Source organism: Marmota flaviventris, chromosome 12 (assembly GCF_047511675.1).
Source record: "Marmota flaviventris isolate mMarFla1 chromosome 12, mMarFla1.hap1, whole genome shotgun sequence".
Classification (NCBI taxonomy): domain Eukaryota; kingdom Metazoa; phylum Chordata; class Mammalia; order Rodentia; family Sciuridae; genus Marmota; species Marmota flaviventris.
The window spans coordinates 9,675,988-9,688,667 of NC_092509.1; the positions used below are offsets into that span (position 1 = coordinate 9,675,988).

The 12,680-nt window shown below is 38.3% G+C and overlaps 1 pseudogene; it reads right to left on the minus strand.

The window, feature by feature from the left end:
• Positions 1-5,849: 5,849 nt before the first annotated feature.
• LOC114102514 (apoptosis-stimulating of p53 protein 2 pseudogene) lies at positions 5,850-8,201 on the minus strand (annotated as a pseudogene).
• Positions 8,202-12,680: the final 4,479 nt, after the last annotated feature.

A 12,680-nucleotide genomic window follows, 5' to 3' on the forward strand; every position in this document is an offset into this window, starting at 1 on the left:
TATCTGTGCTAATATCCCCTTTCTCATCTCTGCCTTCGTGGATTTGATCTTCTCTCTTTCCTTTAGTTAGTTTGGCTATGTGTTTTCCAATCCTTATTATTTCAAATATCAAATTCCCTGGCGGTTGTTGTTGTTTGTTTTGTTATTGTTTCTTTGTATTTTTTTCTCAATTTCACTAATTTTTGCTCCCCCCGCCCCCCGTCTTCTACTGGTTTGGGAGCTAGTTGGTTGTTCTTACCCTAAGGCCTTGAGATGTACAGTATAATTTAACTTATTTGGAGCTATTGTTTTTTAAATGTAGGTATTCAATGGTAAACATTTTTCACTAATTGTTTCCATGCCGTCTCAGATATATTGATTAGTTTTATCTTTGCTCTTATTTGTTTAAAGAATATCTTTATTCTGCTATTGTTCATTTGAAAGAATATTCTTCAAGATCCATATGTTTGTGTGGTTTTAATTATTTTTCTTGCTGTTGAATTCTAGTTTAATTTCAGTATGGTCTGATGGGATTGTGAGATTATATTGCCTTTTTTCTATTAGCTAGGAATTATATTGTGAGATATGAAGGAGAGTTTGTTGGATATAGGAATCTTGTCTGGGAATTGTGTTCTTTTAAGTCTCGAAATGTCTCATTACAGGCCTCCTTCATTTTAGAGTTTTAATTGAGAAGTCAGAAGGGAGCCTTGTTGGTTTGCCTATAAATATGACCTGGTGTCATGATTTTTTCCCCTGAGGATTGGATCCAGGGGAAGTTACTCACTGAGTCACATCCCCAGAACCTCTTAGTTTGGTCTCACTAAGTTGCTTAGTACCTCGCTAAATTGCTGAGGCTGGTCTGAAACTTGCAATCCTCCTGCCTCAGCCTTCCAATTTGCTAAGATTAAAGGTGTGTGCCACCACATTTGGCAGGATATCCTAGTTTAGAAAAATTTTTTGAAGTATTTTCTTTCTACTGGTAATAGTTAGGGGGAGTTTTTTAATTGCTGACTTAAATTTTGTGACTTCTTAGGGAAAATATTAATGAGGAGAATGAAAGGAATACAGTTGAAGAGATTCTGCACAATCTACTTTTCTATCAAAAGGAGGTGAGTATAGAAATAGAGAAAATGAATTCCCAGGTATTTTCTCTATTCCTCTTCAAATACTTGAAAGTATGTATTTGTATGAATGCATATTTTGAAATTTCAGCATATATGTCATGCAAAGTATAAAAGAGAAGAGTTTTACTATATGTATGTATGTATTGCATATTTAATATAATTGTGAGATCGTGTGTGCAAGCATTTGGGGAGTAGTGGTGGCATTTTCTAAATAAAATTGGAATTACCAATGAGAAGTCCTTTCCAGTGATATTGCTTATTGAATTATTTGACCTTCTATTCATCATGGAAGGTTTTCATTTCATACTCAATTGTGTAGGATCATTTGGGTGGATGGATACAGTAAGCTTGGTTGGCACCTTATTTTTTTTAAGGACATGAGAGATATAATTTGAAGCCCTTTTATTTTTTAATGTCACCACTAAGAAATTAGTTGAAATTCCAATTGGCTACCTCAAAATTGCCTTCATGTTTTTTCTTCCAGGTTTTCAAACTTCCATCCTCAATGCGTGTGCTAGACGTTTTCATTATAATGCATTTTAGAGAACATCTTTTTTTGCTCTTGTCTCTTTGGGGTTCTAAGTGTGTCTTGCATGGAGATTTACAACTAATTTCTAAGGTTTAGAAAATTTTCTGCTATCATTTCATTAAAAACCTTGTGCATTCCTTTAGTTTGTGCTTAGGTGCCTTTGTCTACACCAAGCATTCTTAGATGCGTTCTCTTAATGTTATCCTGAATTTCTATAATATTCTGTGCATGGTATCTTGATGTCTTTTCTTTGTTGAAAATATTACTTTGAACATTGTAAACTTTCTCTTCAAGGCTTGAGAATGAGTCTACTGTGTGGATTAATCTTCCTTTCCTAAGATTTCTGTTTTCTTCTTTCATAGAATCTCTCTCTTTCTCTATTATTGAAATGATATTTCTCTTTCCATATTTTTCCCTCTTGTTCATTCCTTACTTCTTATAGTTCATTGATCATTGTAAATATAAATTTTCTAAATTCTTTCTTTAACATTTTATGTCAGTGAGATCAGTTGTTGAAATTTGTGGGCTGTTTGGAGTGGCTTGCTCCCTTTTTTCTATTGTTTGTATGTCTACCCATGTGCTGGGATGATTACCCTTATAATTCCATGCAAAAGATTATTTATTGAGTTGTTTTGTTTCTTAAGTTCCCTGGATAGGGCAAATACCCAGGTATTATTCTCCCATACTATGTATACATTTAGCTGTTCTCGATATGAGCACCATTTTGAGATCAGATACTGTCTTGCTACTGCAATCACATCAGATCAAAGCAATCTATCAGCAAAACATGAGAGGGGGTGCAGCATGTAGAAGATGCCTTCCTTAGTTCCTTTCATCCAGGTATAAAATTGTAGTAATATTTGCTCTGTAAGTCCAGTGCTGTCAAATCCAGCATGGGCTACCCATGCCTATTTTGGTGTGTTGGGGGGTATTGTGGTCTCTGAGGCATTTCAGACTCTTTGCTGTGTTGCTACATGTATCATGGTGGGTGCATAAGGGTCTGCTGCCCTCAGGTCACGGTACACTGGGTAGTAGCTAACATATATGGTGTTCACCTTTATAAGTCACTTTGTGGCTTTTACTAGCACAGTGTATGCCCCAGGTTCTGTGCTGGCTGCTTGGTGTTATCCTCAAGAGCTGTCTTCTGTCAGTCTAAATGAGAGTTGAGTTAACTAGTCCCTGTGGGACTTTGAAATTTGTATCCTCCTCATGCTGGTGGGGCACAGGTACTACTTTCCAGGTTGCTGTGGTTTTTCTCACCAGCTTTTTTGTTGTTTTTCAGTCCAGGGGCCTTAATTGTAGCAAGAGTACCTCAGAGTATGTTATATTGCATCTTCTGGCTGCTTCTGTTGGGAACAGAAACATGGGATGCAGGAGTCATGGCTGTTACTGATGGTTGTGGAATGCTGAACACGCACTCCTCTGCACAGGTTATTCTTTCAAATGGCATGGAACTTTGTGGCTGTCTTCAAGTGTGGGACCTGTGATTGAAGACTGTTTTGTGTAGGGTCTTTGGCACAGTGGGCTCTATCCTGTCTGATGTACAACACAGGGGTACCATCCCTGAGTCTGGGGTGGAGCATCAGTATGTCTGCTTGTGTATGAGCTCCTGTTGTTGCTGGTGGTGAGTTTGAAGCCAAGTCTCCTCTGCTGGAACTTCTGTAGAGTGGCTCAAGTTGCTTGCTGGCTTTCTGCCTCTGTGCACCTTCTCACTGTGGGATCTCTAAGGGCTGTGGGTGTCATAGAGGACTCTACCTTGGCTAGTGCATCCCTCCAGGGATTTTCCAGTACCATGTTTGGGGTAGATGCCAGTTGATCCGTATATACTGAGCTGCTGCAGTCTGTGGAGAGTTCTGGGTTGGGGTTAGTAATCCTTTGGTTTTACTTCTTGAGATTTATTGGTCTTTATAAGGAAATCAGTGCCTTCACCAATATGTTGGAATGTGGAACTCATATATTCTTCTAGAAGTTGCAAAGTTTCTTTGATCCACTTTAAGTTGAATTTTGTATAGGATAAAAGATCTAATTTTGTTCCTTTTTTTTTTTTTTGAGTGGACAAATATAGTATAATCATTACAATGGAATACTACATAATCCCACAAGTGAGCAACCACTTGATATGTCAACATCAATAAGTCTACAAGAATTACTGAGGGAAAAAAATAAAAGTTATAAAGCTATGGAGATAATAATATAAACATATATAAAGATTAAAAATTTTATCTCTAAAACATCCAAATGTATATAATTTAGAATTACATGCTTTTATACTATATATGAAAAAACATATGTTAATATGAAACATATATATGAAGACATAGACATAGAGGAGGTAAATTAATACAAGATTAGTAATAGTCATTAACTCTATATGGGGAAGAAGGAAATGCACTCACAGGGGGTACAAAAGGGATGTGAAAATTTTTTAAACCAGTTCAATAGAAGGTGCACAGAAGGACTCTTTTTGTTATCATTATTACTTAACTGTACATGAGATATACTCACTTCTGTATATATTAATTAGAAATGTAAAACAAAAGGAAAATGGGTGCTCACTCAAGAAAAGACATCAAATTGCTTTTCACTCAGATAAATGTACAAAAATGAGCAAAAGCACAATTCACAATTCCCCAAAGGTAGAATAAGATAAATACAGTTATACTCAAAATTACTAACAATAACATGAATAATTAATGTTTGAAATGTGATACAAAAAAATATTCTAAGGAAGAGTCCCTTCACCCAATTCATATTCTGTTCTTTCCTATTTTATGGCATTAACTGAATAAATTGAGATATTAATTAAGAGAAACCATCAACTCAAATGCCTTAAAGCTGTATTTCTCAGAATATTTTGATGGGTACTTTATTGTCTTTGAAATATAACATCTTTTTGAGGTTTGATTTACACATAATAAATATTTCATATTCTAAGTACAATTCAGAGTTTTGCAAAATATATATGCCATATAATTGTCACCTCAAAACATACAACATTCTCCTCACTTCTCACAGTTTTTACCTGTTTATTTGCATCAATTCCCAGATCTCCTTTTAGTTCCAGGCCAGCCTTGCTTTTTCTTTTTACAAATATATGTTTTTCTTGTTCAAGAATGTATTAATAAGTCATAAAGTATATATGCTCTATATCTGATTTCTTTTGTTTGGAACATTTTTAAGAGTCATTGGTGTTGTTGAAGTTATCAGTGGTTAATTTCTTTTCCTTACTGTTCATAATTTGCTTATATGGATATACCAAAATTTGATTATTCTTCTATTTATGGACATTTGAGCTATTTCCAGTTTGTGTTCTTATGCAGAAAGCCACAAACATTTGTGTACCAGTTTCTGTATCCATAAATGTTTTCAGATCCCTGGGGTAAATGCCTTGGGTAGCTGCATATTTAACTGTGTGTAAGTGTCTGTATTTTAAAATGGTTACACTATTTTACATTCTCATGAGCAATAGCAGGAATCCTATTGGCTCTACATTTTTTCTATACTTGATACTGTCTTGTTAATTTTAGTCATTCTCCTTGTAATTTTAATTTTCATTTCCCTAATGATTACTAATGCAATTATATTTTCAATAACCATTCATGTGTCTGTGACTGTCTATTCAAATCCTTTGCCTTTCTTTGTTGGGTTGTCTTATTAAAAGATATTTTTCTTGATGTGACTCCATTGTCAGACATAGGCTACATAAGGATTGTCTCCTATTCTGGTCTTATTTTTTCTTTTCATTACATTGTGTCCCAAAGAAAGTTTTTCATTTGTTGTTTTTAGATAGACATGACAATAGAGTATATTTTGACATATTGTACATGCATGGAATACAACCAGTTTGAATTAGATCCCATTCTTGTGGTTGTACATAATGTGGAGTTACACTGGCCATGTAACCATTTATGAGCAAAATAAAGTTTGTCCAATTCACTCTACTGTCTTTCCTCATTGAAACCGCTGCCCTTCCCTTTATTTTCCATGTCTAATCTAATGAACTTCTGTTCTTTCCCTCCCTACCCTCCCTTGTTGTGGGTTAGCATCTGCATATCAGGGAGAACACTCAACCTTTAGCAAAGCATCAAGTATAAGGGGGCGGCATGTTCTGGAGGCCCAGACAGCCTAGGCCAGGTGGATTAGGGCCTGGCACTGGGTCCTGTAGGCCTGCAGCAAAGCTGTGTGATGGGTCAGTGGTTCTGATGGCAAGGCTGGGTTTAAGCAAGCTGGGTTGTGGGTGGGTGGCTGAGAGGTAATATATGAAAGGTTTGAGCACAGTCATAAGGAGGCAACTTCTCACAAGCTGCAATAAGATGATCAGCTGTAGCATTGCCCATTGTTGAGGGGCTTGGGAGTCTGGAATGAATTCTGATGTGTCCAATTAAACAAGGATACTGACTCACTTGAATTGTGTTTGTAATGTATTGAATAAATAAAATTGCTCTTCTGATGCTGCCTGGGACTCCTTTAGGCACATAATCAAGGCTAGGAGAAGAAGCTGGCATGTCAGTGTTCTGTGAACTGGCACTTCCCACATTCTCTGGCTTAGGAACTAAAGAGATAACCTTCTTTTCTGGTTTCATATATAAATATGGATTCAGAATTCATGTGGAGCCTTCTGAGTCACTGAATTTGATGATTTAGATGGGTATGATGGGACAGAGGTGGTCTCCATTGCAGCTATTGTGGGCTCTGATACAAATTTTCTAAATATTTGGTCCATTAGGACCCTCTGGCTCTGTAGTAGAGCTACATTTCTTTAGTGGTCTGGGTGCATTAGACACTTTCTTTCATAATGCTTCTAAGTCAGCATCACTATGGTTTCGGTAATGGTTAGATGAGAAAGGCAATAATTTGATTAGACTGAGTGGTCAAGGAATTCTTTCATTTTAATGGTTCTCATGAACTGAAGAAATAGGTTCTGTTTCAGGTTCTGAACTGCCATGCTTACCCTGGCTGTTGGAGTAAATGTTAATATCTGGGTGCTGCTGGGAATTTAGGAAGTAGCAATCACAGGCTTGTCATATACACTTGCAAAATGTGAGCCTCTGGTATGTATCTTAGGGCACTCTGCACAACCTGCTGGAACTTTTTTCTGGAACCTGATGCTGTGTATACATGGAATATATAGATCTGGATGCCATGGTCTGAGGTTTTCTGAAGCCTGGACCAACAGCAAGCATGTTTGAATGACAGGGGGGTAAAGGGCCAGACTACAGCAGCAGGTAAACTTTCTTGCTTAGACCCTGGAGAAGAGGTTTGGTCTTGGCCAACTGAAGGTATATTGAGAGGTAGCAGCACCCTTGGCTGCTGCCCTGCTGGTTTGGGTTTACTTCCAATGGATGTTACAGCTGTTAGCAACAGCTGAGGATTTCCATTTGGGCTTAATGTCAGAAGGTGATTGATATGCTTGTCCAAATTAAGGAAAATTAACTTGTTTTGGTTTTCTAGGGATAGGAAATTTAACCAATTTGTATTTGCAGCCTGAGCATCCCACAAGACATCTTTACTGCTCTGGGTTTTCCTGAGTGTACCAAAGGAGGGCGGGGCAGCATACTGGTCCACTGGGTCGAACATCAAGAATGGAGGCATGTTCTTCTCTTTCTCCCTCAGCGGAACTTCCCCATCATCAGGTTGGTCCAGAGAATTCCCAGTAATTTGGGGTACAGAAGAGCCTGGATTCAGGAAAAGATCTGCATTTGAAGGGCTCCAATCAGGGCCAGTTAAATGGATGTTAGAGCCTTTAGTTTGTGCCATGGACCTAGATGTCATTTTGGGCCATGTTTATATCTTTATTGGCTGCTCTGAAGTCTGCATGGCCAAGGGACCATGAGGCAGAGCTAGCTTCACTAGCAGTTCAGGCCTTGATGGCATCCTTAGAATTAGAGGACTGGATAGACAGATCTACTGCAGCCACATAGCTTAGGGCTGACACCGCTTGCTGAGGAAGATTTCTATTAGATGAAACGGGAAGATTTTCACTTTGTTGCAGTGCTGCCTTCTTTCTCCACAGTGAGTCTTGCAGCTCATTACTTGCTTTCCCATGACTGCCCTTTCTGAATTGCACTTATCCAAACATTCCCTCTGTTGTTTTAGCTTGACATTCTGCTCTTGATTCAATTTGTTTCTTAACTGCCCTTCCTTGTAGAGGTGATCCAGCTCAGCCACAGCTGACTGGTTGTCTTGGTGGCCATCAATACTGCCATTCTTGAACATCTCTAGCTGCCTTGTAAGTTCCTCTACTTTTCACACTGCTAGAATGAGCTCCTTCTGTTTTTGTGGAATACACCATTCATCTGTTCAGTTTCCTCCACAAGTTTCCCCTTGCTTAGTCTCTTCTGTTCCACATGATCTTTAAGTACACTCACATTTTTTTTTAGCTTGGCTTCCTGATTCTCAGCTACTTCTTTTAGACTATTAAGCTTCTTGTGCTCCACAGCTTGTTGTTGTTGATACTGATATTGTTGTTTTAAAAACTTCAAGTGCTGTTGCTTTGTAGCCAGAATTTGTTGCTGGGTCTCAATCTGTTGCTGCTGGTGAGATGTCTTTTTTTTTAATTTTGGCAAGAGTCATAGTCATTCTAGGACTATGAATGCCATTCTCCTTTCTTCCATGTTCCTCACACATTTTTTACATAATTTCTCTTGGGACTTTGATCCTGAGACCTTAGTTCATTCACAATGTTCCTGCCAGGAAACATTCATGAGTAAAGAAGAAACAAACTTCACTTCTCTGACTTCCAAGTCATTAAAGAATGCTGAACATTCTCTCATTATGAGCAACTGGACATTCAGAGGCCCACCACACTTTAGCCAGACATCAGTCACTCTAGCCAGGCTCTGTGCACAGATCTACCACATCTCTGCGTGTTGTCTCTGAAATAACTGGAACTTCTGTGCAGTGCTGCTCATTGTTACTATGGTACACTCTTAGAAATATCAGTATCATTTTGGATCCAAACTGCATCAAAGCAGGTGGTAAAACAGTACTCCCAAAAGAGCCAAAGCTCCCTGGGTGGACCTTTAAATACACTCACATTTTTTTAGCTTGGCTTCCTGATTCTCAGCTACTTCTTTTAGACTATTAAGCTTCTTGTGCTCCACAGCTTGTTGTTGTTGATACTGATCTTGTTGTTTTAAAAACTTCAAATGTTATTGCACACTGAGCAGGGCTGAGCAGAGGGCTAGACTGCCCGTGATGTGATGGACCTGTTGTGAGGCAGGGGGAGTGACACCTATGATGATGGGGTGCCACAGAAGCACTGGCCCATCCCCTGCTGGCCTGAGACTGGGATGTATCTCCTCCATGCTTGCAGAGGCCCAGGCTCCCTCGTCAGTTTCAAAGACAACTAACTAATGCCAGCCTGGCTTTGGAATCTGCACTGGCCCTATCCCCAATTCATCCTGCCCAAGAGGTCCAGACTGCTCTTGGGAAGGGAGGTGTGGGGCTCTACAATGCAATTTTTCACTAGTAACATTCAATCAAATGGCAAGCATATGAGAAGCATTCTCAATGATCTTTTGTTTGTACCAATGTGACCTAATGTAAGGCACCATGGATTGTGAGATGATCCAATGAGTATGAAGAATATCTCATCAATGCTGCCAATGACCGCTATGGAACATCATGAATTCTAAGTGGCATTCCAACACTGGGGATGGTCAAATGTAAGAAGATCCTCTTGTACTTATTGCAGTCCATAATCCTTTATCAAACCTATCTGCCCAGTAGGTATACCTGTGTTATTTTACTTCATGGAAATGTTATCATTGTGAAGTAGAAAACATAGTGATGGCCACAGTAAAAAGGAAAGTATTGAGCTGTTGTTTTTACCTGAATTTCTACATCCTCTTCATAGAAGCTCTCATAGGCATCACTGTGTTATCCTATTAGGTAACTACTACTTCATTCCCAGTTTCTGGGTGAGGAAAGGGACACATACAAAGGCTAGGCAATATCTAGTAAGTAACAGAGGTTAAAGTAAGACTCAAAGTGATGTTGTGCTAACTGTGACATCCATGTTCCTTCTTTTCTACTAGGCTGCTCTGGGCAGGGGATGTACCTCAAGGGTACCATGCTTGCCTAGCATGAGTGAGGTTCTGGCTTGCAACCCCAGCACAATGGCCTCATCCCCACTGCCAGTCCTTCCAATAGGTAATTGATATTTTCAGTAGTAAGGCCTAAGAAAGATCATAGTTTCTGCAGAAAATAATTAAATATTTATTTGGAAAAAGGAGGAAGTATGTGATATTAAACATTTGCAGTTTTAAAACTTATATTTGATTTGGACATAGTTTCTATGCTTTCCTAAAAATGCTTTCATTTTCATAGGACTGCTCTGCATTATGCCTGTGCCTGTGGCCATCCAGAAGTGATAACACTCCTGATACAGGAGAAATGACACATTAACTTCTGTAACAGTGACAACAGCACACTTCTGATTAAGGTAGATAGTAGCTGAAGATGGATTTGATTAGAATTCCTAGAACCAATGCATTTTTTTCATTCAAGTGTGGCTAGTTGGTGAAACCTGCCGCATATTAAATATGAATTCCTGGAGCTGATAGTCCCTTTCTTGGTGCAGTCCTGACACTGCACAATTCCAGGAGGAAGAATGTGCTTATTTTGCTGAAATATGGTGCAGATCCAAATGTGATGGATGCCAGGGGCAGCCCTGCTCTGCACTTCACTGTCGACAGTGAGAAAGAACATGGGCACAGCAGCAGACCTGCTAATGGACACGGCAATCATTAAAGCAAAAAACAAGGTGTATTTAGATCAACTTTATTTACAGTTATTTGACTTTTATTTTTTTAACAGTGATACATTCAGGAGAATTTCAGCATTCATCCTTTTAAAGAAATACTGGAAGTTACAGGTTTCTGTAAGGCCATTAAAGTAAATATTAGTACACAGAAGAGAAATCTAGTCATCAGTTTCTTTTTTTCAAGCAATTTTTTCTATCAATTAATTTTTCTAATTAGAGTAAAACATTGCAGTACAGCACAAATGTGCTTGTGAATTAAGCATTTGTGTGTGTATATAGTTGTGTGTGTATGTGTATATGTGTGTGTGTGCACATATGTTTGTGTCTGTGTAGTACTGGGAATAGAACCCAGGGATGTTCTATCACTGCCTACATTACCAGTCCTTTTAAAATTTTATTTTGATACAGAGTTTTGCTAAAATACCCAGACAGGTTTTGCAGTTGTTACCCTCACACCCAAACTGCCTCAGTATCTGATATTTCAGGAGTGTGACAATGAACCCAGCCTGGAAATAGGCTTGATTTTAAAAAATGCAAACCAAAAAAAGGCATTTGATGAGCCAGAGGAATTTAGTTACTGTTGACATGTTCCATAAAATGGTCTTATCTCTCATGGTGAGTCTCAATTAGGGAAAAGGGAAAAGGAAAGAAATATTTAGAACTATATGTAAATACAAGGGTAAAAAAGAGACTTTTGATGTGGAAAACCATTTTCTTTCAGTTTGTGTATTAACAAATTTCTTTTCACATTGGGGAAAATAAAAATGATTGCAGTCCATAATCCTTTATCAAACCTATCTGCCCAGTAGGTATACTTGTGTTATTTTACTTCATGGAAATGTTATCATTGTCCACAAGCCATCTTTTATATTGTCTCTGGGTAAAGTAATTTAGCTTCTCTGTAGTGATTGTAATGTCCTTAACAATCACAACTTCCTTCACCCCAGTTTTACATTTTTCTGGGCAAACTGGAAATTGTTAAAATCTTTCTGCTCTGCTTTCTGATCTGATCCACAGTAACTTTGACTAAAGGTCACCAGCAATATCCATCTCACTACCTGAATGCTGTGTTGCCTTGAAATTTCCTTTGCCAGATTAATTAGTTCATCACCTTTTAATTTAACCTCATAGAATGTCTCAGGACACAGGCAAAAGATAGAGAACTTCCTATCAAGAGTGCAACATGAATGCCCTCTGTCCTATTTCAATACAGTCCTCTTCCTCTGAAACCTTACAAGTCCAGTCTTTGCTTTTTACAATCCTATTGGCATTTTAGACTTCTGAGCTCCCACCAGAATCCTTAATTAAGCTCCACCTGCAACATGCTAAATCTTTTCCAGCTTACATCCCTAAACAATTCAAAATTCCTCCCCCCAACAAACCAGCTCCAATTTTTCAAGCAATTTTTTCGTTTCAAGCAATTTTTTCTATCAATTAATTTTCTGAATCATATAGGTTATTCATAGCAAAAACCCACTCTCAGTACCAATTTCTGATTTAGTCAGCTTTTTCACCACTGTGACCAAAGGATCTGACAAGAACAATTTTAGAGGAGGAGAAGCTTACTTGCTGCTCATGGTTTCAGAGGTCTCAGTCCAAAGACACACAACTCAATTGCTCATTTAAAAAATTAGTAATCAATGGACTTTTATGTATTTATATGCAGTTCTGAGAATTGAGCCTAGTGCTTCAAACATGCTAGGCAAGCACTCTACCACTGAACTACAATACTTCACTTGCTCTTGGTCCAAAGTGAAGCAGAACATCATGGCCAAAACCATAGAGAAGAAAAGCTGGCAAACAAGAAGGAGAGAGAGAGAGAGAGAGAGAGAGAGAGAGAGAGAGAGAGAGAGAGCGCGCGCGAGCGCTCGTCTCCCCAGGGACAAAATATTAACCTCAAAGGAATGCCACCATTTACCCACCTTGTCCAGTTACACCCTACAGTTACCACCCAATTAATCCCTATCAGTGAATAATTAGGTTAATGCTTTCATTAGGTTGGTGCTTTGATGTAGGTTAATGCTCTCAGGATCCAGTCATTACACATCTAAATTTTCTCTCATTGTCTCACATATGAGTTTTTTAAAGGACAACTCATATCTAAAAACCATAATAGCTATGGATACCATAAGAACATGAAAGGACACAGGGCAGCTATTTAAGCATTACATGCTACACTATGGATATCATATTAGTATTAAAGATCACAGGGAGATACTGTTTTGTTTTAGATGTTATAGTGTGTATATTATATTTGGATTAGAGGCCACAGGCAGCTACT